The 17,718-nt window shown below is 40.8% G+C and overlaps 1 protein-coding gene across 1 annotated transcript in view; it reads right to left on the bottom strand.

The window, feature by feature from the left end:
* The window catches only part of LOC120020282 (metabotropic glutamate receptor 4-like), a 229,727-nt gene that overhangs the window by 14,156 nt on the left and 197,853 nt on the right, over positions 1-17,718 (bottom strand). The window lies entirely within an intron of this gene.

Genomic DNA, 17,718 nt, shown 5'->3' with positions numbered 1-17,718 from the left:
ACATCCTGTGGCGTACTGTGGCGTACTATCGAATAGTCCCCGTGATATGCAACTTTTCAGGGAAGTTAGGAACCAATATACACAGACAGTTAGGAAAGCAAAGGCTAGGTTTTTCAAACAGAATTTTGAATCCTGTAGCACAAACTCCAAAAAGATCTGAGACACTGTAAAGTACATGGAGAATAAGAGCACCTCCTCCCAGCTGCCCACTGCACTGAGGCTAGGAAACACTGCCACCACCGATAAATATACAATTATCGAGAATTTCAATATGTATTTTTCTATCCCTGGCCATGCTTTCCACCTGGCTACCCCTACCCCGGTCAACAGCTCTGCACCCCCACAGCAACTTGCCCAAGACTCCCCTATTTTTCCTTCACCCAAATCCAGATAGCAGATTTTCTGAAAGAGCTGCAAATTCTGGACCCCTACAAATCAGCTGGGCTAGACAATCTGGACCCTCTCTTTCTAAAATTATTCGCCGAAATTGTTGCAACCCCTATTACTAGCCTGTTCAACTTCTCTTTCATATCGCCTGAGATCACTAAAGATTGGAAAGCTGCCGCGGTCATCCCCCTCTTCAAAGGGGGAGACACTCTAGACACAAACTGTTACAGACCTATATTTATCCTAACCTGCCTTTCTAAAGTCTTTCTTTAGCCAAGTTAACAAACAGATCACCGACCATTTCAAATCCCACCGTACCTTCTCCACTATGCAATCTGGTTTCCGAGCTGGTCATGGGCGCACCTCAGCCACGCTCAAGGTCCTAAACGATATCATAACCGCCATCAATAAAAGACAATACTGTGCAGTGTTCTTCATCGACCTGGCCAAGGCTTTCAACTCTGACAATCACCGCATTGTTATCGGCAGACTCAACAGCCTTGGTTTCTCAAATGACTGCCTTGCCTGGCGCACCAACTACTTCTCAGATAGAGTTCAGGGTGTCAAATCGGAGGTCCTGTTGTCCGGACTGCTGGCAGTCTCTTTTCTCTGCATACATCAATATCGCTCTTGCTGCTGGTGATTCTCTGATACTTCTGGCCCATTTTTGGACACTGTGTTAATTAAAACTTCTCTAGGGAAGGGGGCAGCATTTTCACGTTTGGATGAAAAGCATACCCAAATTCAACTGCCAGTTACTCATCCCCAGGAGATAAGATATGCATATCATTAGTATATTTGGATAGAAAACACTCAGACGTTTCTAAAACTGTTTGAATCATGTCTGTGAGTATAACAGAACTTATTTAGCAGGCAAAACCCCGAGGACAAACCATTCAGATGTCTTTTTTTTTAGGTCACTGTCTTTTCAATGAAATTTCATTGGGAAACCAGATTTCTAAGCGAATTGCTTGCAGTTCCTACGGCTTCCACTAGATGTCAACAGTCATGAGAAATAGGTTGAGGTTATTCCTTTGTGTAATGAAGAAATACGGCCACCTTGAAGTCGAGGCACTCCAGGTGTCCTGGACATGCGCTTCAATCAAACAGAAGACATGCTACATATCGTTTTAATCCTGTATTGAACACATATCATTCCGTCTTCAATTTTATCGATTATTAACGTTAAAAAATACCTAAAGTTGTATTACAAAAGTAGTTTGACATTTTTTGGCAAAGTTTACAGGTAACCCTTGAGATATTTTGTCGTCACGTTTGAGCAAGTTGGAACCGGTGTTTTTCTGGATCAAACGCGCCAAATAAATGGACATTTTGGATATATATCGACGGAATTAATTGAACAAAAGGACTATTTGTGATGTTTATGGGACATATTGGAGTGCCAACAACAGAAGCTCGTCAAAGGTAAGGCATGAATTATATTTTTATTTCTGCATTTTGTGTCTCGCCTGCTGGGTTGAAATGTTTTCTCTCTTTTGTTTACTATGGTGCTATGCTCAGATAATAGCATCGTATGCTTTCGCTGAAAAGCCTATTTGAATTCTGACATGTTGGCTGGATTCACAACCAGTGTAGCTTTAATTTGGTATCTTTCATGTGTGATTTATATAAAGTTTGATTTTATAGTAATTTTTATATTCATTCGTTTTAATGTGGCGCTATGCATTTTCTCAGGCTTTTTGCCAAGTGATACAGTAGCGTCTTGCCTAAACTCAGATTTTGGGATATAAATATGAACTTTACCGAACAGAAAATACATGTATTGTGTAACCTGCAGTCCTATGAGTGTCATCTGATGAAGATTATCAAAGGTTAGTGATTCATTTTATCTCTATTTCTGCTTTTTGTTACTGCTCTCTTTAGCTGGAAAAATGGCTGTCTTTTTCTGTGACTTGGCTCATACCTAACATAATCGTTTGGTGTGCTTTCATCGTAAAACCTTTTTGAAATCGGACACTTTGGCTGGATTTACAACAAGTGTAGCTTTAAAATGGTGTAAAATACTTGTATGCTTGAGGAATTTAAATTATGGGATTTCTATTGTTTTGAATTTGGCGCCCTGCAGTTTCACTGGCTGTTGACGAGGTGGGACGCTACCGTCCCACATACCCTAGAGAGGTTTTAACAAACCTCCAGGCGAGCTTCAATGCCATACAACACTCCATCCGTGGCCTTCAACTGCTCTTAAATGCAAGTAAAACTAAATGAATGCACTTCAACCGATTGCTGCCCGCACCCGCCCACTGGACTAGCATCACTACTCTGGACTGTTCTGACTTAGAATATGTGGACAACTACAAATACCTAGGTGTCTGTTTAGACTGTAAACTCTCCTTCAAGACTCACATTAAGCATCTCCAATCAAAAATTAAATCTAGAATCGGTTTCCTATTTTGCAACAAGACATCCTACACTCATGCTGCCAAACATACCCTCGTAAAACTGACCATCCTACCGATCTTTGACTTCGGCGATGTCATTTACAAAATAGCCTCCAACACTCTACTCAGCAAATTGGATGTAGTCTATCACAGTGCCATCCGTTTTGTCACCAAAGCTCCATATACTACTCACCACTGCGACCTTTATGCTCTCGTTGGCTGGCCCTCGCTTCAAATTTGTTGCCAATCCCATTGGCTCCATGTCATCTATAAGTCTTTGCTAGGTAAAGCCCCGCCTTATCGCAGCTCACTGGTAACCATAGCAGCACCCACCCGTAGCACGCGCTACAGCAAGTATATTTCACTGGTCATCCCCAAAGCGAACTCCTCCTTTGGCCGCATTTCCTTCCAGTTCTCCGCTGCCAATGACTGAAAGGAATTGTAAAAATCACTGAAGCTGGAATCTTATATCTCCCTCACTAACTTTAAGCATCAGCTGTCAAAGCAGCTTACAGATCATTGCACCTGTACATAGCCCCTCTGTAAATAGCCCACCCAACTACCTCATTCCCATATTGTTATTTATTTATTGCTCATTTGCTCCCCAGTATCTCTACTTGCACATTCATTTTCTGCACATCTATCACTCCAGTGTTAAATTGCTGAATTGTAATTATTTTGCCACTATGGCCTATTTATTTTCTTACCTCCCTAATCTTACTACATTTGCACAAACTGTATATAGACGTTTCTATAGTGTTTTTGATTGTACGTTTGTTTATCCCATGTGTAACTTTGTGTTGTTTGTGCCGCACTGCTTTGCTTTATCTTGGCCAGGTCACAGTTGTAAATGAGAACTTGTTAAATAAAGGTGAAATAAAAAATAAATAAAACAGTGATGAGCTTTGAGGGCTCTATGGTGTTGAACGCTGAGCTGTAGTCAATGAATAGCATTCTCACATAGCCCTTTCCCACCTGGACAAAAGGAACACCTATGTGGAGTGCAATATTGATTGCATCATCTGTGGATCTGTTGGGGAGGTATGCAAATTGGAGTGGTTCTAGGGTTTCTGGGATGATGGTGTTGATGTGAGCCATGACCAGCCTTTCAAAGCACTTCATGGATACAGTCCGTGAATGCTATGGGTCTGTCACGCCCTCACCATAGAGAGCCTTTTATTCTCTATGTTGGTTAGGTCAGGGTGTGACTAGGGTGGGTTATCTAGGTTGTTTTATGTCTATGTTGGCCTGGTATGGTTCCCAATCAGAGGCAGCTGTTTATCGTTGTCTCTGATGGGGATCATATTTAGGCAGCCATTTCCCCACTGTGTTTTGTGGGAACTTGTTTCTGTGTAGTTGCCTGTGAGCACTGCTTGAGCTTCACGTATCGTTTATTCTTTATTGTTTTTTGTGCGTTTGACTATCAATAAAAGATGTTGAACCGATTCCACGCTGCGCTTTGGTCTGAATGACAGGGTCGGTAGTCATTTAGGCAGGTTACCTTAGTGTTCTTGGGCACAGGGACTATGGTGGTCTGCTTGAAACATGTTGGTATTACATACTCAGACAGGGAGAGGTTGAAAATGTCAGTGAAGACACTTGCCAGTAGGTCAGCACATGCTCAGAGTACATGTCCTGATAATCCATTTGGCCCTGCGGCTTGGTGAATGTTGACCTGTTTAAACTTCTTACTCACATCGGCTATGGAGAGCGTGATCACACAGTTGTCATGAACAGCTGATGCTCTCATGCATGTTTCAGTGTTACTTGCCTCGAAGCGAGCATGGAAGTAATTTAGGACATCTGGTAGGCTCGTGTCACTGGGCAGCTCTCGGCTGTGCTTCCCTTTGTAGTCTGTAATAGTTTGTCAGCACTGCCACATTCGACGAGCCTCGGAGCCGGTGCAGTAAGATTCGATCTTAGTCCTGTATTGACTCTGTCTGTTTGATGGTTCGTTTGAGGTTATATCGGGATTTCTTATAAGCTTCAGGGTTAGAGTCCCACTCCTTGAAAGCGGCAGCCCTAAACTTTAGCTCAGTGCGGATGTTGCCTTTAATCCTTGGCTTCTGGTTGGGGTATGTATGTGGTGTACTCCTCAGTGCCATTGGAAGAATCCCGGTCTGTGCTAGCAAAACAGTCCTGTAGCTTAGCATTTGCTTCATCTGACCACTTTTTTATTGACCGAGTCAATAGTGCTTCCTGCTTTAATTTTAGCTTGCAAGCAGGAATCAGGAGGATGGATTTATGGTCAGATTTGCTAAATGGAGGGCGAGGGAGAGCTTAGTACGCGTCTCTGTGTGTAAAGTAAAGGTGGTCTAGAGTTTTTTTCCCTCTGGTTGCACATTTAACATGCTGGTAGAAATGAAATAAAACAGGTTTAAGTTTCCCTGCATTAAAGTCCCCAGCCACTAGGAGCGCCACCTCTGGATGAGCGTTTTCCAGTTTGCTTATGGCGGTATACAGCTCATTGAGTGAGGTCTTAGTGCCAGCATCGGTGTGTGGTGGTATGAGACAGCTACGAAAAATACAGATGAAAACACCCTAGGTAGATAGTGTGCTCTACGGCTTATCATGAGATACTCTACCTCAGGCGAGCAAAACTTTGAGGCTTCCTTAGATATCGTGAACCAGCTGTTTTTTACAAATATACATAGACCGCCACCCCTTGCTGTTCTATCCTGCCAATACAGTGCATAACATGCCAGCTGTATGTTATTCATGTCGTCGTTCAGCCACGACTCGGTGAAACATAAGATATTACAGTTTTTATGTCCCGTTGGTAGGATATACATGCTTTTAGTTCGTCCAATTCATTATCCAGCGATTGTACGTTGGCCAGTAGTATCAATTGGCAAAGGCAGAATAGCCACTCATCAGCGGATCCTCACAAGGCACCTTGATCTCCTTCTTCCTTTTCCGTCTTTTTCTCCTGCGAATGACGGGGCTGAGGGCCTGTTCGGGTGTCTGGAGTAAATTTTTTATTTTATTTTTATTTCACCTTTATTTAACCAGGTAGGCTAGTCGAGAACAAGTTCTCATTTGCAACTGCGACCTGGCCAAGATAAAGCATAGCAGTGTGAACAGACAACACAGAGTTACACATGGAGTAAACAATAAACAAGTCAATAACAGAGTAGGGAGAAAAAAGAAAAAAAAAAGAGAATCTATATACAATAAATCATCAGATGATCATGTGCAAATAGAGATACTGGTGTGCAAAAGAGCAGAAAAGTAAATAAATAAAAACAGTATGGGGATGAGGTAGGTAAATTGGGTGGGCTATATACCGATGGACTATGTACAGCTGCAGCGATAGGTTAGCTGCTCAGATAGCAGATGTTTAAAGTTGTTGAGGGAGATAAAAGTCTCCAACTTCAGAGATTTTTGCAACTCGTTCCAGTCGCAGGCAGCAGAGAACTGGAAGGAAAGGCGGCCAAATGAGGTTTTGGCTTTAGGGATGATCAAATCCCTCTCGTAAATCCCTCTTTCTTAAAAACTTTATTTAACTAGTCATTTAAGAACAAATTCTTATTTTCATTGACGGCCTAGGAACAGTGGGTTAACTGCCTTGTTCAGGGGCAGAACGACAGATTTTTACCTTGTCAGCTCGGGGATTCAATCTTGCAACCTTTTGCTTACTAGTGCAATGCTCGAACCACTAGGCTACCTGCCGCCACTAGGCTACCTGCCTCTTGAACTGGACAAAGAGAAATTCTTCGTCCAGATCAAGGTGAGTAATCGCTGTTCTGATTTCTAGAAGGTATTTTCGGTCATTAGACATGGTGCAGTGTCTTAACAACAGTCTGTTCTTCAGATGAGTCTGCAGTGTGTTAACAACAGATCATACTGATAACAGGAGTTACACACAATTAATCTATCTCAGTAAAGGCTTCATCCCGTTAACACAAGTATCTCTATGGACATTTTGCACTATGACTGAATGCATCTAACTGGCGATGGTCATAATGAAATGCACAGTAAAGCACTGCAGAAGAATAGAAGAATGTCGCACGTAGTGAAAAAGTGATATTCAATCATGTACAAGTCATGTACAAGCAATAAATCATGTACAAACGATTTGTCATATACAAGCTATTAGTCATGTACAAGCTATTAGTCATGTACAAGCTATTAATCATGTATAAGCTATTAGTCATGTACAAGCTATTAGTCATGTACAAGCTATTAGTCATGTACAAGCTATTAATCATGTACAAGCTATTAATCATGTACAAGTTATTAGTCATGTACAAGCTATTAGTCATGTACAAGTTATTAGTCATGTACAAGCTATTAATCATGTACAAGCTATTAGTTGTGTACAAGCTATTAGTAATGTACAAGCTATTAGTCATGTACAAGCTATTCGTTGTGTACAAGCTATTAGTAATGTACAAGCTATTAGTAATGTACAAGCTATTAGTCATGTACAAGCTGTTAGTAATGTACAAGCTATTCGTCATGTACAAGCTGTTAGTCATGTACAAGCTGCGTAGAGAAGCTAACAGAGCAGAATATATTATTATAATTTTTGATCCAGTGGAAAGACTATGATGATGAAGACATTATAGTAGCTCTTTAGACCCACTCTTTCTGTTGTTTTACTCCAACCTCACTGATAGTATCCTCCCTGCCAGTGAGAACCATTCACTGGCCTCTCACCCCTGAGTAGATAACCAGTGCTCTCCATGACAGCTACGAAGCCCCTGTTCTTTGTTTGACTGCCTAATAGCTGTCTACTTCCACCTACTCATTTCAACCATTGTTTTTATCTCAAAGCTGTGGAGCCCTACACTGCACTGTACTGTAGCTACAGTTATGTGCTAAAAACTCAACCTCCATCCATTTCTCCCAGTGTCCCATTTGACCTGTACATTCCAGCAGACCTGGGGTTAAAAAAGTTTTTTTCTTCTTTTGAATACTGTTTCAGCTTACCTGGCACAACAGAACCCATAGAATAGTCCCAAAGAGTGCAAACCCCACCCATCTAACACTCCAATCCAGGCAGGCTCCACCAATTGCTCAAAAGTATTTGAAATAAAACCAATAGTGTACGGTGGCCTATCACCCGAAGTGACTCTTATCAGCACTCTATGTAAAACATTTTATTGTCTTCTCAGGAATTTAGCCTTCTCTGTCTTAATAATCTCACCAAACACCTCTTGTCACACCTCTGGGTAGCAGAGGTTCAGTTGTCTTCACATCCTGTAGGTCTGATGTCTGATTAAAGGTTCAACAACTCAGATTTTGAATGTAAACAACTCCGATGTTATAAAGGTGTCTTAGATTCATTGTTCTCTCTCTTTCCTTGTTCCTGACCTGGGCTGGTGAGATACTCTCTCTCAGGGACTCTTAGGGCATGGCCTTTCAGGCTTTCACTTCTCTCCCTCCTTCTCTGTTCATGCCTAGAATAATACCTTGTAATGCTTGTGAATGCCTTGTAACTTAAGCTTTATGCCTTGTATGTGATTTCATACATGTTACAGTTTTACAGTTATTAAATCATACGCCTCATTCTTGCTCAATTTTGCATGCCTTCTCAAACAGCTACAACTGTATACAGTATGCATTTTCACATCAAGTCTTCTCTTGAGTTGAGCTCGGGAATGGAACAACTGTTTAACATCTGAACTTGTTGTTTTTGGGGGAAGGGTGGGGAGAGTGTGTGTATGTATCCCACATCTGTTGCTAAGAGGTAATGATGATAGGAACAGCATAGGATGAATCACAATAATTGCTTGCCAATTTTTTTGTTTTTTCCTAATGACAATCCGGTTTATAGGTCCTTCGTTTGAAATGCTTACACTATTACGCATACTATTTGTTAATTGTGGAAATAAATTAAGATATGCAAGATTTTTTAATATATAGATACTTTTTTTAATAACAGTATGCAATACAATCGAGGTGAGGGCGTTGGAAATGCTTTTGGCTGTTAATCTGCTTCTGTTCTATAGGTGGCGCTGTGGGCTCTTTTTAAACGATGGGTCTCAATCTCTCAAAGGCCCTAGGATTCAGGTGGATAGGGTTGGTCTGCCAAGGGGTGATGATATTAACAAACAATCATTTTGATCCAACTGTGCAAATTGTCCAACAGATCCGCAAGGTAGATGGATTCTTTTAAATATCTTTAAAAAAATATATAATACTTTATCAAGCCTACAACCAATACAATACTCTATTATTATGGTGGGAGATTATGATACAGTTTTAAATACCTTAATGGATCATAAAGGATAACACACTACAAACTATCACCCTCATGCACTTAAGGAAATCACGGATATCATGGATATATTGGAACTAGTATCAGGAATCAAGGTAACTCCCAGATGCAGACACGTCAAATTGACAATGGTTTAATTTTCCAACAGAGGCTGGCAATAGACAGGTCAAGACAGGCAGGGGTCAGTGAACCAGAGGTGGGGCAACGGTACCGGACGGCAGGCAGGCTCAGGGTCAGGGTAGGCAGAGGTCAAACAATCTAGAGGTGGGACAAAGGTACAGGTCGGCAGGCAGGGTCAGGGGCAGGCAGGCAGGCGGGCTCAGAGTCAGGACAGGCAAGGGTCAAAACCAGGAGGGCGAGAAAAAGAGAGACTGGGAAAAGCAGGCATCGAGAACAAAAACGCTGGTTGACTTGACGAACAAGACGAACTGGCAACGGACAAACAGAGAACACAGGTATATATACAAAAGGGATAATGGGGAAGATGGGCAACACCTGGAGGGGGGTGGAGACAATCACAAGGACAGGTGAAACAGATCAGGGTGTGACAACTAGTGGATATATGGAGGCTTAAATATCTTGACTTAGTTAGATATACACTAGCAGTCAAAAGTTTGGACACACCTACTCATTCAAGGGTTTTACTTTATTTGTCCTATTTTCTACATTGTAGAATAATAGTGAAGACATCAAAACTATGAAATAACACATAGAATCATGTAGTAACCAAAAAAGTGTTAAAACATTTTATTTTAGATTTTAGATTCTTCAAAGTAGCCACCCTTTGCCTTGATGACAGCTTTGCACACCGTACATGGCAGAGGCTCAATGAAGCTAGTCATCTTGACTACTTTTTTTATAGCATTCTTGCTGGCACCAAAAGTTTGAATGCGGTGGGAACATCAAATAATTGGCATATACGTTACTCTTACATAATTTCCATGTGGGCGAGGATATTGGAAATGTTATCAAATACAATTTGATGACAACTTGTTTTTAACCAGGACTGAATCATTTTTAACTTACTTTTTCCATCATAAGTACAGCATATCACCTTATTGTATTAGACACTTTCAAATGTGCCTTTAGAGGCCTTGCAATGCAATACTCATCTTTAAAACAAAAAACATGTTGGTCAAAAGAGTTCATATTAACAAAGGAAATAGAGGAACTAACAGTACAGGTAGATAGCCAGAAAAACTGTACCACAGACGAACAGAATAAGTTAGAGGAAAAACAAAAAAGAACTGGAGGAACTTATTCAAGAAATATCAAGTGTAATATATTATAAAAAATTTAAGAAACTGGATGAAATATGGGGACAATTTCACAAAATTGTTTTTTCATCTTCAACATAGAAATGCTACCGAAAATAATATACAAAACATTTTATAAATGACGGAGTCACCCATGATTCATCAAACAATATTTTGAAAGAGGAAGCAAAGTATTTTAAGCATATGTTTTTGTTACAGTTTTCTCCGTCTCCACTAACCAAAGTTAATTGTAAGGATTGTTTTTCTATAAATAATGTAAAAATTAACATCTGTACAGAAATACTCATGTGAAGGCCAATTACAGAGGAGAAACTTCTTGATGCAATTAAAGCCTTTAAGTCCAGGAAATCACCAGGTCTGTACGGCATACCAGTTGAGGTATACCAAAACTTTTTTGATGTACTCAGAGGACTGCTTTTAGCATGTTTTAACCACTCCTATAAAAATAGTAGATTACTCAACAAGGTCTGAATTCACTATTACTGAAACAGAACCCAGGTGGTAAATATAAAGATCAAGTCCATATAAAAATGGGAGGCCCCTTACAGTTCGGTCTTGTGTGGCAACAATTCCAGCAAAATGTATAGCGTATAGAATTAAAAAGCTCTTGTCAGATATATTCATCCTAATCAGACAGTTTTTTTTACATGGATGATACATTGGAGATAATACACTGCTCAAAAAAATAAAGGGAACACTTAAACAACACAATGTATCTCCAAGTAAATCACACTTCTGTGAAATCAAACTGTCCACTTAGGAAGCAACACTGATTGACAATAAATGTCACATGCTGTTGTGCAAATGGAATAGACAAAAGGTGGAAATTATAGGCAATTAGCAAGACACCCCCAATAAAGGAGTGGTTCTGCAGGTGGTGACCACAGACCACTTCTCAGTTCCTATGCTTCCTGGCTGATGTTTTGGTCACTTTTGAATGCTGGCGGTGCTTTCACTCTAGTGGTAGCATGAGACGGAGTCTACAACCCACACAAGTGGCTCAGGTAGTGCAGCTCATCCAGGATGGCACATCAATGCGAGCTGTGGCAAGAAGGTTTGCTGTGTCTGTCAGCGTAGTGTCCAGAGCATGGAGGCGCTACCAGGAGACAGGCCAGTACATCAGGAGACGTGGAGGAGGCCGTAGGAGGGCAACAACCCAGCAGCAGGACCGCTACCTCCGCCTTTGTGCAAGGAGGAGCAGGTGGAGCACTGCCAGAGCCCTGCAAAATGACCTCCAGCAGGCCACAAATGTGCATGTGTCTGCTCAAACGGTCAGAAACAGACTCCATGAGGGTGGTATGAGGGCCCGACGTCTACAGGTGGGGGTTGTGCTTACAGCCCAACACCGTGCAGGACGTTTGGCATTTGCCAGAGAACACCAAGATTGGCAAATTCGCCACTGGCGCCCTGTGCTCTTCACAGATGAAAGCAGGTTCACACTGAGCACATGAGCACATGTGACAGACGTGACAGAGTCTGGAGACGCCGTGGAGAACGTTCTGCTGCCTGCAACATCCTCCAGCATGACCGGTTTGGCGGTGGGTCAGTCATGGTGTGGGGTGGCATTTCTTTGGGGGGCCGCACAGCCCTCCATGTGCTCGCCAGAGGTAGCCTGACTGCCATTAGGTACCGAGATGAGATCCTCAGACCCCTTGTGAGACCATATGCTGGTGCGGTTGGCCCTGGGTTCCTCCTAATGCAAGACAATGCTAGACCTCATGTGGCTGGAGTGTGTCAGCAGTTCCTGCAAGAGGAAGGCATTGATGCTATGGACTGGCCCACCCGTTCCCCAGACCTGAATCCAATTGAGCACATCTGGGACATCATGTCTCGCTCCATCCACCAACGCCACGTTGCACCACAGACTGTCCAGGAGTTGGCGGATGCTTTAGTCCAGGTCTGGGAGGAGATCCCTCAGGAGACCATCCGCCACCTCATCAGGAGCATGCCCAGGCGTTGTAGGGAGGTCATACAGGCACGTGGAGGCCACACACACTACTGAGCCTCATTTTGACTTGTTTTAAGGACATTACATCAACGTTGGATCAGCTTGTAGTGTGGTTTTCCACTTTAATTTTGAGTGTGACTCCAAATCCAGACCTCCATGGGTTGATAAATTTGATTTCCATTGATCATTTTTGTGTGATTTTGTTGTCAGCACATTCAACTATGTAAAGAAAAAAGTATTTAATAAGAATATTTCATTCATTCAGATCTAGGATGTGTTATTTTAGTGTTCCCTTTATTTTTTTGAGCAGTGTATAAGAAACAATATAACACTATGAAGCATCAGGGAAACCAGGCTTGGTATTCATAGCTCATTTTGAAAATACTTTTGATAAAGTACGACTGGAATTTATATATAAATGCCTCAAATATTTCAATTTCGGAGAATCATTTATACAATTGGTTAAGTTATGAATAGTAGCCGTAGGTGTAAAATAGTAAATAATAGCTACTTCTCAGAAATTATTAAACTGTCAAGAGGAGTAAAACAAGGTTGGCCACTATCGACATATCTATTTATTATGGCCATCAAAAGGTTAGCTATTAAAATCAGACCCAACAATACTATTAAGGGACTAGAAATCCAGTGCTTAAAAATGGAGGTATCACTGTACGCTGATGATTCATGTTCTTTTAAATCCACAATTTGGATCCTTCCATAGCCTCAGAGGATCTAGATAATTTTTCTAACATCAATTTATGATAAGTATACTATATTATTTATTGGAGCACAAAAAAAGACCACTTGAACGTTACTGTGTAGTTTAGCAATAAAATAGTCTGACGGTGATGTGAACATACTCGGTATTCATATCCTGAAATAAATAAATAATCTCACTATAAATACATTTTTATAGAAAGTTAACAAAAATAAGACATTGCCTCCATGGAAAGGAAGATACTGTACCTGTCTATTTGTGTAAAAATCATCCTGATTACCTCTTTAGCCAAATCCCAGTTTACCTATTTGTTTATGCCTACACCTAAAGACGTTTTTTTTTAATTACAGTACCAGTCAAAAGTTTGGACACACCTACTCATTCAAGGGTTTTTCTCTTGACTATTTTCTACATTGTAGAATAATAGTGAAGACATCAAAACTATGACATAACACATATGGAATCACAAAAGTAACCAAAAAAGTGTTTAAAAATGTGTAAATAATATTTATATTTGAGATTCTTCAAAGTAGCCACACTTTGTGTTGATGACAGCTTTGCATACGGTTGGCATTCTCTCAACCAGCTTCACCTGCAATGCTTTTCCATCAGTCTTGAATAGAGTTCCCACATAAGCTGAGCACTTGTGGGCTACTTTTCCTTCACTCTGCGGTTCAACTCATCCCAAACCATCTCAATTGGGTTGAGGTCGGGTGACTGTGGAGGACAGGTAATTTGATGCAGCACTCCATCACTCTCCTTCTTGGTCAAATAACCCTTAATCAGTCTGGAGGTGTGTTGGGTCATTGTCCTGTTGAAAAACCAATGATAGTCCCACTAAGCGCAAACCAGATGGGATGGTGTATCACTGCAGAATACTGTGGTAGCCATGCTGGTTAAGTGTGCCTTGAATTCTAAACAAATCACCAACAGTGTCACTGGCAAAGCATCCTCACACCATCACGCCTCCTCCTCCATGCTTCACGTGGGAACCACATAATTGGAGATCTTCTGTTTACCTACTCTGTGTCTCACAAAGACACAGCGGTTGGAACCAAAAATCTCAAATTTGGACACGAGTCCAAAGGACAGATTTCCACCAATCTAATGTCCATTGTTCGTATTTCTTGGCCCAAGCAAGTTTCTTCTTATTGGTGTCCTGTAGTAGTGGTTTCTTTGCAGCAATTCGACCATGAAGGCCTGATACACGTAGTCTCCTTTGAACAGTTGATGTTGAGATGTGTCTCTTACTTGAATTCTGTAGGGAAGCATTTATTTGGGCTGCAATTTCTGAGGCTGGTAACTCTAATGAACTTATCCTCTGCAGCAGAGGTACCTCTGGGTCTTCCTTTCCTGTGGCGGTCCTCATGAGAGCCAGTTTCATTATAGTGCTTGATGGGTTTTGCGACTGCACTTGAAGAAACTTTCAAAGTTCTTGAAATTTTGTGCATTGACTGACCTTCATGTCTTAACGTAATGATGGACTGTCATTTCACTTTGCTTATTTGAGCTGTTCTTGCCATAATATGGACTTGGTCTTTTACCAAATAGGGCTATCTTCTGTGTACGACCCCTACCTTGTCACAAACAAATTATTGGCTCAAATGCATGAAGAAGGAAAGAAATTCCACAAATTCACTTTTAACAAGGCACACCTGTTAATTGAAATGCATTCCAGGTGACTAACTCATGAAGCTGGCTGAGAGAATACCAAGAGCGTGCAAAGCTGTCATCAAGGCAAATGGTGGCTACTTTGAAGAATCTCAAATTTAACATGTTTTGATTTGTTTAACACTTTTTGGGGGGGGGTTACTACATGATTCCATATGTGTTATTTCAAAGTTTTGATGACTTTTTTTGGTGCTCTCCATAAGTAGCTTGTTTTTGGTTGCAGGTTCAGGAATAGCTGAAGAATTGCAACACTTACAGTACCTGGAGTTTACTCTTTAAATATCACTGCTGGGTGATCTGAAAAGTCATACTTTAATTTACGATCTGAACCTGTGTGAAACATCACTGCACATTTAAAAAATATATATAAAATAACTGGATGGTGTTCAGAGATACATGGGAGGGGTTGAGGGTTGCTGAAGGAAGGGACTAAAAACAAATAAAATATAACTAATGTGAAATATACTGTGTCCATAAAATGTATATATAATGTATAAGCTAGAAGTAGAAGCCTAAGTGTTGTTGTCCATTAGTTTACTCCAATTAGGGTGCAAATGTGCAAAAAACACAGCCATTTTTCCAGCCAAAGAGAGGAGTCACAAAAAGCAGAAATAGAGATCAAATGAATCACTAACCTTTGATGATCTTCATCAGATGACACTCATGGGACTTCATGTTACACAATATATGTATGTTTTGTTCGATAAAGTTCATATTTATATCCAAAAATCTTTGTTTACATTGGCGCGTTATGTTCAGTAATGTTTTGCCTCCAAAACATCCGGTGATTTTGCAGAGAGCCACATCAATTTACAGAAATACTCATAATACACATTGATAAAAGATACAAGTATTATACATGGGACTTTAGATACACTTCTCCTTAATGCAACCGCTGTGTCAGATTTCAAAAAAACTTTACGGAAAAAGCACACCATGCTATAATCTGAGTACAGCGCTCAGAGCCCAAACAAGCCATACAGATATCCGCCATGTTGTGGAGTCAACAGAAGCCAGATATAGTATTATAAATATTCACTTACCTTTGATGATCTTCATCAGAATGCACTCCCAGGAATCCCAGTTCCACAATAAATGTTTGTTTTGTTCGATAACGTCCATAATTTATGTCCAAATACCTCCTTTTTGTTAGGGCGTTTAGTACAGTAATCCAAATGCGCAGGCACTAGGTCCAGACAAAGTCAAAAAATTCCATTACAGTTCGTAGAAACATGTCAAACGATGTATAGAATCAATCTTTAGGATGTTTTTAACATAAATCTTCAATAATGTTTCAACCGGAGAATTCCTTTGTCTTCAGAAATGCGATGGAACGCAGGTCGCTCTCACGGGAGCGCACGTGGTCAGCTCATGCCAGACACCTGACTCAAAGAGCTCTCCTTCCCTCATTCTTCACAGTAGAAGCATCAAACAAGGTTCTAAAGACTGTTGACATCTAGTGGAAGCCTTAGGAAGTGCAATATGACCCCAAAGACACTGTATATTGGATAGGCAAACCTACAAATCTCAGATTTCCCACTTCCTGGTTGGATTTTTTCTCAGGTTTTTGCCTGCCATATGACTTCTGTTATACTCACAGACATCATTCAAACAGTTTTAGAAACTTCCAAATCTACTAATAATATGCATATCTTAGCTTCTGGGACTGAGTAGCAGGCAGTTTACTCTGGGCACCTTATTCATCCAAGATACTCAATACTGCCCCCAGCCGCAATTAAGTATTCAAACCCTTTCTTATGGCAAGCCTAAATAAATTCAGGAGTAAACATTTGCTTAACAAGTCAGATAATAAGTATGCAATAATGTGTTTAACATGTTTTTTTAATGACTACCTCTTCTCTGTACCCCACACATACAATTATCTGTAAGGTCCCTCAGTCAAGCATGTGAATTTCAAATAAAGATTCAACCTCAAAGACCAGGGAGATTTTCCAATGCCTCATGAAGAAGGGCATCAATTGGTAGATGGGTGACAAAAAGCAGAATTTGAATATCCCTTTGAGCATGGTGAATTTATTAATTACCCTTTGGATGGTATATCAATACACCCAGTCACCACAAAGTTACAAGTGTCATTCCTAACTCAATTGCAAGAGAAGAAGGAAACAGCTCAGGGATTTCACCATGAGACCAATGGTGACTTTAATAAGAGTCTATTAACACATCCCTGCGTCAATTTAAGTAATATAATTTTAAAAATCCCCATCAATATCCATCAGTTTAAGCTAGAGATATCAGTGTTTTGCATGAGTTGCTTCTCAATCCACCACATCCGCCTGTCGGCCTTCCGCATCTGCGGTGGAAGGTGGCCGAGCTACAGCAGCATTTGTCAGACCATGAGACATCCGACAATCGGTCTTCTCACAAAAACGTCTGTACGGTTTAGACTAGTCTGAATTCGTATTGCTGATGTGCCCATTTCTGTCTGTAGCTTCCGAACCGTTTGCGCTACAAACTAATATGACCCCACTATGGAAAGGGTAGACTCTCACGAACATGATGGTGTTTTGCTCTACGACCCCCACAAGTGTCACAAGCCTCTTCAGAAGGTAACTGATACAAACTAATGGAAGTATAGAGGTAGTTTTGTGACACAAATAAGTGGTTAAATATTTGTCCAAAAAACTGAAATATTTCCTGAGCTTTCTTATACCTCCTTATACCTCGAGATTTCAAAACCTTATTCCTTATGATCAATGTTTTGCCGGTTGTTAGAGGACGGCTGTTAGAACCAGGTATAAATGGGCTAGATAGTCAGGTTTATCAAATCTAAATGGCTAAGTATTAGTACTACAATACTATTTGACACAAGGTATGAATCCCAGAGTTTCCAGTGGATGTGCAGTTCACCAGGCCAGGCTCATTAATTTGACAAGATGACAAGTGGGAACGCTGTGGTTGTGTAAACAGCTCATCGGTCAGCTGTGGCACACAGCCGTCACATACACATGTCACAAAATCACAAGTAATCTACTGTAGGCATAGGGCTTGCAGAGCTCAGGGGAATTCTCTTCAAATGCTCTGCATGTAGAATAGGCCTTTCTTACTTTTGTCTTCAGATGAGAAGT

The sequence above is a fragment of the Salvelinus namaycush genome, chromosome 2 (genome assembly GCF_016432855.1).
Source record: "Salvelinus namaycush isolate Seneca chromosome 2, SaNama_1.0, whole genome shotgun sequence".
NCBI lineage: Eukaryota > Metazoa > Chordata > Actinopteri > Salmoniformes > Salmonidae > Salvelinus > Salvelinus namaycush.
Note: the sequence above shows the minus strand (reverse complement) of the source record. Positions and strands in the feature narration are given on the sequence as shown.